The sequence below is a fragment of the Myotis brandtii genome, unplaced genomic scaffold (assembly GCF_000412655.1).
Source record: "Myotis brandtii unplaced genomic scaffold, ASM41265v1 scaffold333, whole genome shotgun sequence".
In the NCBI taxonomy this organism is placed as follows: Eukaryota; Metazoa; Chordata; class Mammalia; order Chiroptera; family Vespertilionidae; genus Myotis; species Myotis brandtii.
The window spans coordinates 3,625,886-3,638,159 of record NW_005362842.1 but is presented as its reverse complement, the minus strand read 5'-3'; positions in this window follow the sequence as shown (position 1 = coordinate 3,638,159).

Genomic DNA, 12,274 nt, shown 5'->3' with positions numbered 1-12,274 from the left:
GACAAGCAGATGATCTACAAAGTGGAGCACTCTCTTGTGCCCTTCATCCCACCTTAACCAATTCTGTACTTTAGAGCTTGTTACTATGGATGAATGCCCCTCTTTCCAATATCAAGTTCTCTTACCATTTGCAATGCCTTGAATTATAAAGAATAATAAAAATTTAACTCCAAGTGGGTTTTACTAAAAAGAGGATATGTTGGTGAATAAAAATAAAGTGCTGGTTTGAGCTGTAGCCAGTTTGGCTCAGTGGATAGAGTGTTGGCCTTGGACCAAAGTGTCCCAGATTTGATTCTGGTCAAGGGCACATACCTTTGGTTGTAGGCTCCTCCATGGCCTAGGCCCTGGCTGGGGCTCATGCGGGAGGCAACCAATCAATGTGTTTCTCTCACATCAATATTTCTGGCTTTCCCTCTCTCTTCCACTTTCCCTAAAAATCAAAGGAAAAATATCCTTGGGTGAGGATTAAGAAAAAAAGTGCTGGTTTGATTCAGGAGCTCAACAATGTCAACATTTCCATCTCTCCTCTGTTTGCCATGTTGTTGGCTTCATGGTTACAAGAAGATTTTCAACAGCTACCAAAGATCTGTTGCCTTGAACCACATCAAGAAAGTGGGGAAGGAAATTACTACTAGAAGCTCTCTGAGAAGAATGAGGAAGTGCAGTTCCAGAAACTCCTAGAAAACATCTCTTCTCACTTCACTTGTCCAAATGGGATGATGAGCCCAGCCCTGAACCAATCATGATGGCCAGGAAATGTGGCTTTACTAATTAAAATAGTCCTGAACTATGTACAAGGGTTCATACTACTTTCCACAAAACATATGGATTTGAATAGGAAAGGTGTTGATAACTGAATTAAAATTGGGGTTTTTATAAAAATGAATGTTGGGAAGATAACCACAATTTCCATTACAATGATAACAGCAAGCATTTACTGAACCCTTCTAGGCATAAGGGCTGTCTAGCATGGACAAATCTTTGCTCCCATGTTAAACACGTCCCTGAGAGATCCAGCCAGAAAAACCTGAGCCAAGAACTCTGCAAGACTCCAGCTGAAATAGAAACCCACCAAGCTCAGTTCATCTACTCCCACCTCTTCCCCCATCAATGACCACTTTTACCTCACTGTTTTGTTATCTGAAAGCGTGAGGCAGACAGAATTACTGAATTTAGTTAGGTAAGAACCTGAAAGGACCCCAAGGTCTTGTCTTTAACTCAACCAGAAACCATTTGTTCTAATGAGCCCCACTCATCCCCTCCTGACCTTAGAGCTCATTTTACACAAGTGAAGTACCAAATGCCTCTGACTCCTGCTGTTAAAGATGTTCCCATTAAAAACGCTGTCACCTCCCTCAGCGGGGACCTGACTGGAAACTGGCTATAAGGACTCAATCACATGGCACCAAAGTCAGGAAAGATGGATTTGTCTGAAGCAACTGGAAAAGACATGGGAATCAGGTCCCACGTGGGCCAGAGTGGCCTCTTTTTTGCTTCATTCAGATTATCCTTGTGCCACTAGACTTTTCAAAGAAGCCACAGGGAAACTAGGATCTGACTAGGAACCACCCCTCTCCTCCAACCAACTCTGCCTCTCTTTGCTTGGCTGATTCCTCTTCACCCTTCACTACTCACCTTGGTTCTCTTGTCTCTTCCTTCAGAAAGCCTTCCTGACTCTTCCTTCCTTCAACCTTACAGATTATGTAGATTGCCTTTTGACCTTTGTCAAACCCAGAACCCCTTTTCTCTCCACCAGGCACTTAATCCACTTTAGCAAAATAGCTTGATTGTTCATCTATGATCCCTAAAGATCATGGGTGCCATAAGAGTAGGAATAGAGTCTATTTTATTTTCAAATATATCCTTAACCTCTTAGGACAGTGTCTGGCACACATTTTAGGCTCAATAATTATTATGAAAGGAAGAGAAGGAAAGAAAAGACTAGGTAGGCAAACACCCAAAGGAACAATGTCTTGTTGATTCTGTTTTTGCAGTTCCACTAGCCTCATCATAGAGTCTTCTTGACTTAAACTTTTTCATTCTTACAAACCTTGATGGTGATGATGTATTGTCTCTGCCTGCCTTCTCCAGCCCAGATTCTTTGGGCTCTGGGGAGTGGTTGATAGGGGAAGCTATCAAATCAAAGAGGTTCTGCAGGTAGGACCCTGGTGAGCTCTGTTTGTGTTCCTATTCCTCAGTGCCCAGCACAGTGTCTGATGCTTAGAAAAGCTTCAGCCGAGAAGGAGAGAAAAAGGATGAGACACTAGGTAGAAAATATATCAGAGTTAAGAAAGGACTTTTAGGGCCACAGAAATACAAGTAAAAAGAGGGAAGCCAGAGAGAAGGAGATTTTGTGCTGACTAAATGATGGAGAATATAGGGAATTAATGTTAAATGGAGAAAAGTTCACCTGGTCCTCTTGCTGTATTCAAGAGGGGTAACAACTCTAATGGAGCTAACTGTAGCACAACTAGCCACTTTTAGGGTGGAGGAAAATTCATCAGCATCTTAGTCCTATTAATTTCCAGGCTTGCAATTAATTGATTTTTCCTCATTGAATCCCCATAGCAATAAGTAGCTTGTATATAAATATGACAGGTATGCTGGGTGGATAAGAGTATGCCATAGAAATGTAATGACATTATTAATGATCTTGTCATCCATAAAATCGCAATATTTTTTAAAATAAAGCTTTAAGCTTACTTGTGCATGTGTCTGAGAATATCTTGTCTGCCTTAGAAAAGTTGCTGATCCTAAAGATTTTTTTTCTCTTTGTGTTGCAACTTGAGCTTTCTTTGATGTTTGCCTCTTTGTATATTACTTAAATAATTAAAACAGCTATTTTTCTGCTTTACATATAGAAAGTTTGATTTCCATCATTGAATTAGAATATTATCTTATAGGACTTTACTAAATAGAGAGAAGATAGATGATAGATAGATAGATAGATAGATAGATAGATAGATAGATAGATTCTGGATTCTGATATAAAAACTGTGATTCCATGAAATCCAGATGGACACAAAGCCCCATTGTGATTCTCTGCAGCTTCCAGGTGCTGACTTCCCACTAACTTCAAAGGGAATTGAGGAGGAAGAGAGCTCAATGCCTTGGGAATTTACCTGAGGCCCTTGCTACCTAGTGAGAAGCAGGTTGAAATGTCCATGTGGTTTATTTCGACAAAAGGACCTGATGGAAAAGTCCATCTGCCTTCGTGGCCATTCCTCAGAGCTGGTTCTGTCGGTAAAGAAGGAGCATGGCTGCAACCACAAATCACTTTTCAGTCTCTGCTCTACCACTTAGTAGCTGTGGAATCCTGTGCAAGTTTCCTAACCTCTCTGAGCCTGTCTCCTTATTTATAAGATAGAGATAATAAACTGAACATCTAGAACTATTTTGAAGATTAAAAGTTACGTTTTAAAGTACCCAGTGAAGCCTGGCCAGCGTACCTCAGTGGTTGAGTGTCAACCTATGAACCAAGAAGTCATGGTTTGATTACTGATCAGGGCACATGCTTGGGTTGCAGGCTCAATCCTCAGTAGGGGGTGTGCAGGAGGTGGCCAGTCAATGACTCTCTCTCATCATTGATGTTCCTATCTTTCTCTCCCTCTCCCTTCTTCTCTGAGATCAATAAAAATATATTTTAAAAAATAATAATAATAAATAAAGTACCCAGTGCATAGTAGAAGTCCATAAGCAATATTTATCATCACTACTGTTATTATGCATGAACAGGGATGCCTACGTAATCCTCAAAGGTCTTTCCCCTCAATCTACTAGTTCATGAAATCCAAGGCTTTATACATTTAATTTGCCAGCCCAGCTTCCTTAGCCCATGGCAGCCTTGAAGGGACTCACATGACCATGACTCCTATGTCACTAACAAAGCTTTTCTCCTTGGAGTAGAGGTGGTCTCTCCTCACTGGTCTTACCCCTCTCTCACTAGTTTTCAAAATACATGGCCACACTCACTTACTTATAGCCCTCTTAAACATAGGACATTCCTGGAAGATATTCCAGAGGTGCAGCTTATACATCCCTTCTCATTACCCAGAATGAACCCAGGGAACTGCACTCTAACTTTTGTGATGGAGAGAGGGAGTTCTCTACCCATTCAGGCAGGAGTGGTCTTTATTCTCACTATCTGTTCTCAGGTGCTGCTTCTTGTGTTTAGTGGACCAGACACTCTTCCTAAAGTCCTCTTACCAATGAAACTCTAGCAGCCTATCCTGTTAGGTTATGCTATCCTAAACGAAAGCATGACATTCCCTTCTTATTCATGCATTTATTCAACAACAACTTATTGAGGGTCTACTCAATGCCAGGCACAGTTCTAGGCTCTAAAGGAATCAATGGAAGGGAAAAGATGCCATTCCTACCCTCATGGAGAGGCAGACATTAATCAAATAAATAGCATTACAATTGGGTTAATGTGCTATGGAGAAGATGCACGCGGTGTTATTAAAGAAAGTGATGAGACAGATTGACGTGGCCCAGGATATCAAGGAAGGCTTGTCTAAGGCAGTGATCACTGAACTTTGACCTAAAAGATGAGAAACATTAATGAAATGAAGTTAAGGTGAGGATGGAGGTGAAAGATTAGTCCAGGTAGAGGAAATGTATATGCAAAGGCCTACAGCAAGAGGTGATATGGTATGTGCCTTTGATTCCCCCAGGAAATGAGAAGACTCATGAGACAAGCAGGCAGCATCCACATTATGTAGGACTTTGTAGGACCTCCTAAGGATTTTGGTCTTCCACCCAATAGTACAGAGAAGCCACTGAAGTGATGTCAGTGGTTGGAAGATGACATGATAAAATTTTCACTTTCAGGAAGCTATTATTTTTCTAACTGGACATCACTATCTATTTGGATGTACTTCCTAGACCAACTTTTCAGCTGGCTCTGTGACAGGGAACCAGGAGGAAGCATGAGTCAGGGGCTCCCTATAATTGGATGTCTCTAATCTCTGCTGCCCTGTTGGTGATGACTTGAGTACACCATGATTTCATCATTTTTCTTATCTTGGCTTCTTGTGCCAATGAGCTTTCAACGTATCTAGCTTCTCTCCACCCAGAGGGCAAGAAAATTACTATTCTTTTTTGTCTTAATCTTCATTGTTGAAAGTAGCACAGATGTCCCCTTTTTCTCCCCCAATTAAACCCCTTCACCTTGATCCCACCCTCTCCCCAGGTCTTCACTGCACTATTGTCTGTCCATGGGTTATGCATATATGCACATAAGTTCTTTGGCTAATCTCTTCCTGCCACCTTCCCTCTGAAATCCATCAGTCTAAGTGGAATCTAATGAACAAAATAAACTGATGAATAAAATAGATCCAGAGACATTAAAGCATGCAATCACCACCCTTAATAACAACATCATCTTCTCCTGAGGAAGGAATCAAAATACTGTTTCAGTCAAATAAATAAATAAACAAACAAACAAATAAATAAATAAATAAATGCCATTTCAGCCTCATTGAAGGTCAAATTCAATGATGAGAAAATCCCTGTTAAAAACTTTTATCATTTTAAATTATATTCTCAGTTGTACTTATTATCCAAAAAAGTAATTTATTAAAAAGTAAACCATAAGGTCCATGAAAGAGAGCTGTTTTTGAATGGTTCTGTTTTCAACTTGCTACACAGCAGTTATTCAATAAACATTTGTTATATAAATAAACCTTAAAATACTTTTTACAAAAAGAAACAAAATGAAAAAATCACTCATCTAACCAATCTAAAAGAACTTCCAATTTTTATAGAATGATTTTATTCTTGTGTTTATAGACATGTATATTGAATTAACTTTCTCAGCATATAATCCTAGTTTATATATGATATAGACATTGTTTCCAGTATGATGTTATCATGAATATGTGAGTAAACCTCTTATTTAGCCACTCAGATCATCCTGGTGTGTGTGCACAGCAATATAAAAATAGACAGGAATGTATCTGTTTAAAGCTGTAACCCCACAATCTAACTGGGGACATTTTTCTCTACACAGAGGCAAAGAACATGCAACATGCTTCCAAGAGAACAAAAGAACAAACTGAGTTTGAGGAATCAATAAACTGAAAGTTTAGATTTTGATATTATTTAAAGCTCTGATCACCATTTTGCAGGCAAAAATATAGGATTCTAAAGAAAAAAATGTATTTGTCTAAGATCACAGATCTACGAACCTTCTGATCCCTAAGCCTGTTCTGGCCAACTCTCAGGGGCCTCTTTCACTGACATCAAAGTGCAGAAATGGTCTCAAGAAACAAGTAATTTTATTTAATGTTCACACAGATTGTAATCATGAACCAGAAACATCTTCTCTTTATGCTGTCCATAATGAAGTGTGCAGATTTGGACACCATTTTCTGCATCAGGAACTATTTCTATGAAGTTTCTAGCATTCTCCCATTTAACGGAAGAAAAAACTGAGACTCAGAAAACTTAATTCATTTGCCCAATGTCGCATAACTGAGGACGAGCAACGCCCAAATTCAGTCTAATTCCCAAGCTCATGTTCTGTGTCCTAACCACGCCCCCCCCCCGCCCGTGATCTTAGACTCTCCTAGTTTTATTTTCAAATCTGACTAAATTTTCTGTCTTAAACACTAAAAAAAAAAAATCCAAAATGGAAGTGTGGGAGAAGAAAGCAAGATGGCTGGTCTGGGCTGCACCAAACAACATGGGGGTAAGTGGGGGAGAACTCTAAGCTTTATTACTACATAAGGGACCAAAATCATATATCCTAAAGCCACAAGTACAACCTTTTAGCATTCTTTCCCTTAATTTCTGTAAGACAAATGCATACATCAGAAAAACATCATTAGTTGGAAAACATGTCCTGATTTCGGTTATGAAAATGTAACTGCTGCAAGCCCAAATACAATATATCAAGCTCACCTCCACCTAAGATTCTTATGTTAGTCAATTTGGGTTGATATAACAAATTGCCAAAGACAAAGTGGATTAAACAACAAACATGTATTTCTCACAGTTCTGGAAGCTGGAGGTCCAAGATCAGGGTGGTAGCATGGTCATTTTCTTTCTTTCTTTCTTTCTTTCTTTCTTTCTTTCTTTCTTTCTTTCTTTCTTTCTTTCTTTCTTTCTTTCTTTTTTCTTTTTTTTTTTAATCTTCACCCAACGATATTTTTCCATTGATTTTAGAGAGAGCAGAAGAGAGAGGGGAAGACAGAACGAAACTTTGATGTGAGAGAAACACATCGATTAGTTACCTCCTGCTCCCTCCCTGACTAGGGCCTGGGCCAGGGAGGAGCCTGCAAACATGGTACATGCCCTTAACCGGAATCGAACCCAAGACCCTTGATCTGCAGGCCAATGCTCTATCCACTGAGACAAACTGGCTAAGGCAGGTGGTCATTTTTTTGTTGTATCTTCACATGGAGGAAAAAGAGGTAGGTAGCTCTTTTTATAAGGGCGCTAATCCCACTGATAAGGGCTCTATGCTTATGACCTAAATTAACCTTCAAAGACCAAACTTCGAAACACTATCACATTGGGGTTAAAATTTTAACACATTAATTTTGAGAGAATACAAATCACAGTTCCTTGTGCCCTGGTGTCAACTCTCATGTGAACTCCAAGACTAATATATGAAAGTGAGTCTTGTTCTGTTCATTTGTTTTGTGTTCAGATTCATGGTCTCCTGAAGAGATAGGCACTCCCAGTCTATATATTTTTCAGCTTAATTTCTTCTCTACTTCTTCCCAGAAAGGAAGAGTTCTGTCCTTCAACCTTTTTTTCCCAAAGATGTGGAACTTGAAATACATTCTACTGAAGCTCCAGGACTGTTGATAGCAGATGTTAACATGCATCCCCCAGGAGTTAGCACAGGTTTGAAACCATATCAGGAGCAAATAACTTACCACCAGCAAAACTATCAAGGTCAAGGGGGATACACAACAGATAGGACTCCCTGCCGGCCACCCTGCTCCAGAAATGTGTTGCCCTCCGCACCAGACAATGCCAGCCCTCCCTGGGGCTCAAGGTCCTTTACAAATGGCCATTTGTCCTCTCCAACATGTGAGTTTCTCTTCACCCCCTCAGTACTTTTGACAGTTTAGGGAAGGTTATTCAGATTAATTTTTCCACCACAAGACAATTCTCTCACCCACACTTCCACACAAGCATACAATTAACCTTGTGGTTTGTAGGGAAAGTGAGCTCAGTTTCAGAGTCTAATGAGGATTAGAGCAGGAGCCAGGAGGAGGTGTTGTGAGGAGCATCAGCTTCCTTAGGAGTCCTCCAAGGACATGCACTGTGGCTCTCCAGGGTCAAGATTAGAATTCACATGGAGCCAAAGACTTCATTTCATATATTGAAACTGAGTCTTTGAAATTGAGTCAAAGACCCAATTTCATATATCTTTGTAGCTCCAGGGGTTTGAATATCTTAGCTTCCCAGGACAGATGATATGAAAGGCTCTCAATAAGTATTGATGGGTTGATTAAATGAATGAATGAACGAATGAATGAATGAATTCTGTTATTTCCCTATGCCTTATAAGCACAAATTACCTCTTTCTTGGAGACAACCAAATAAGATGTTGCAGTTTTTGAGGTCAGACAGCCCTGTGAATCCTAGTTTTGTCATTTACTAGCAAATAACTTTAATCTCTGAACTCTCTCTCATCTGAATAAAGAGGATTATAATCTTAATGTCAAAGCCTATTAGTAATATTGGGAGGGCTAAGACTCAGAGGATCTCAGTAGATGCTAGTTTCCATTCTCGCCAAGTCTTCTCCTGCATTTTCTGAATTCCCTAGGGCCTAATGCTTTATGGTACAGAGCCAAGGTTAGTGCTGCGGGGTCCTGTACCTGTTTCTGACCAGGAGACACTAGAACCCTCAAGATCGCAGGCTCTGAAAGTCAACTTTTTTCATTTGAATACCAGCCCCATCCTTTACAGTTGTGTGACTTTGGGTAAGTTACTTCACTTCTCTGAACATCTATTTCCAGGTGTAAAAGATAGGGACAATAACCATACTTACTTTGAAGGGATTTGGGGAACACATATAGAATTTAGAACAATGTCTGGGTTTAGAACTGTTTGATAAGTATAAATATTATGTTATGTGTATATAAATCTCTATTTGAAATTTGAACTCTTCAAGCCAGGAACCCAAGTTTCTCTCTATCTCTCTCAAGCCTGCAATCATCTTGCTTGACTCCCTAGGCATACTCTGGAATTAAGGATGATACTGGTTTGCTCTCACAGCTCCGTGGTACCCTTGACCCCATCTCCTCAGACTCCAGAGAGTTGGGGACTTTAGGAGCAGCCCAGGGGGTTGGAAGTGCAGCCGCTTAGGCCCCTCTGCAGAACCCTGGGTCTTAGGAGAACAGTGAGGCCCAAATGTCCTCGGAAGCTGCTCCAGCAACACACTCTGCTCCCATTGAAAGAACTCTGCAGTTTGGGTGGAGGTTTGTGGGGAACTCATGAGACTTTTTAGCTTGATGACAGCACCTGAAACCACCCATCTCCCATTTTCTATGTGTTTATTTTTAGGAGAATGGGTGCATGAGGGCACATTAAGATTTATTAAGTAAGAGGCAGAAATGCTTGCAAATTTTTACTGCTCCCCCCAGGCCTATCAACAGTTCCCCTCAATCCCCTTTCCAAGGCTATAAAACCTGGAGGGAGGTGAGCCCTGGGCTCCAGAGGTGAGGGTGGGTGTGATCCCAGCCTGAGGCTGAAACCCAGGTGAAGCCAGGGCAGTCCCTCCTCTGCTCCATCCTCCAGAGAAGGGAATCTAAGGGAAGCTGAAGAGCCAAAACTGCTAGGATACCAGAAAGCCTGGGCCCTCAACTTGTATGTAATAAGGAGAGAAGGACAATCTTAGGGAGGCTGGAGGTGGCACAGGGACTCAGGGGGAGACTTTGGAGGCTCTGCAGCCAAATCCCTTCATTACAAAAAGGTATGCAGCACGTGGTGGAATGAGATGATGGGCAATGAGTCAGAAGGCTGGGTCCTGATGCAGGCTCTGCCTCTTACCAGGCAAGTGTCCCTGAGCAAGTGACATTATCTCTCTCAGCCTCAGTTTCCTCATCTCTCATGAGGATAATGAGATACCTGGATACCTGGATGAGACGATCAATGTAAAGCAAACACTCTACTGAGAAACCATGACAAATCACTCCTTGAAATGTGAGTTGAGCACACATCCCAAAGGATTTGGAGCATGAAGCCACATGTGATTAATAATAGTGGTCACACAGATCACCCCCTGTGTGTTTGTCTTGGTGACAGGTCCGCCATCTTCTCAGAGAGCCCAAGGAAACCCTCGGGGATGTCACAGACATGAGACAGGCTAGCAAGCTCTCCAAGAGTCGGCATCTGAGGGGTCCACCTGTCATTGCACCATGGGCCTCCTCCTCTGGCTGTTCCCAGTATCAGGTTGCCGTGATGTTGCCCAGCGAGCATCATGAACCCAGAGTCAGCAGACCCTGGACCTAGACCTAGGAGAAACATAGGGTGACTTGCAGCCTTGTAGCAGGACAAAGAGCACACACTGCACTTTAATGAGAAAAAGTATAAGGACCCAAAAACATACCTGCACAAACAGAAAACAAGACCTGTGGTTGAAGCTTAACATCTGAGATAAGAGTCAGGGCTCCTGGTGGGCAGTGATTTCTTTTATGATCCTCAACTAAATTGGGGTGGGTGTGTTTTTACCTCCCATCAGTTAAATTTTCATTTGTGGGTCACATTAACAGAACCACATTCCATTTCAAGTACTCAAGGGATCGGTAATAGATCACTGATGTACTCTTTCTGGAAGACTTACATGGACATGCACTCTGCCCAACCAAAAGGTGTAGCTAAAACCAGAACTCAAAATGGCGTAAAAGGCTGCTAATGAGCACTAAAATCAACTAAAACCCAGCTAAGACTAAACCATTACTGTAAGCTTAGTTATAAAGATCAAAGTCAAACTTATTTTTGGAAGAGTCAATATTTAAATAAATAGAAACAACAATAACTCTATACCAATACTTTTAAATAAAGTTTTTGAGTCTGTTAACAAACACTACAAAGTGGAAAATTAAAATGGGAGGATGTTAAAGAAGAAAGTAAAAGTATGCTAAAAATTCTAACTCAAACAGGAAGAGTTAAATTTAAAACAGGAAATATAAATAAATTTTTAAAATAAATAAAGAAAAATGCAAAGTGATTCGAAGAGTTGATAAAAAGCAAGACCAAGGAAGAAAATAAGAACATATAAAAAATAAATTATAAATCAAGATGACAGAAGAATGAATTTAACAGTTATCATTTTATGTATAAATGTGTCTTTAAAATACACAAAAACACAGATTCTTTCATTTAACCAGAATCAAAATTTAAACAAAGAGGCATCAAAATGGTAAAGATGTATTATCTGTTTAAGCATGGGGCCTTGGGTGCATGATGCAGTGTGCAGATGATGTTTTATTTAGTTATGCACTTGAAACCTATATGGTTTTGTGAACCAATATCACCCCCAATAAATTCAACTTAAAAACATAAAAATAATAATATATTTTAAAAATGAGTTTAAAAAGAAAACCATAGTCACAATATTACTATCTGACAAAACATTAACTGGGATAGAAAAGCCTGTTTTCTAATAACACAAAGAGAAAAAAAGAAAAAGACACAAGGAAAAATGACCACAAAGTTCACGGTGCTCATCTCCCAGTTTTTAAATTGCATGTGAGTCTTATTTTCTTATTTTGTTTTATCTGCATTTTCTCTATATTCTTCAATGTACATAAAGTGAATGAAGACAAAGAGTTATAACGTCTATCCTTTACTAACCTTCACCCTCCTTCCTAAATAAGCTAATACAGGTCAAGTGTCTCCTCTTCTGGAAGCTTCCCCTGACATTGCAAACCTCACTCCTGTATGGACCCATTGAGGTACCCTTCTCAGGGATGTGCTAAACCAGCCCCTTTAGCCACAGAACCGGATGTGTGCATCTCTTCCCAACTCCTTGGGCAGCAACACCAGGTTGAGAGCTTGAAATCCACCTCTCCCCATCCCTCAACCTGGAGCCTCTTGCTAAATATCTATCAACACACTACTGTTTATGTTCCCAGAAGCCTGTGCCTGTCCCTCTGTATAGTTTTATCATCTTGTGCTATAATGCTCTACCTGCTTTTCTCCACCACTAATTTCTTCACACCTAAGAGATAAGATATTTCATCATGTATCTCACCCAACCACAGTACCAAGCATGGTGGAAGGAAGGAAAGGAGGAAGAAAGAAGAAA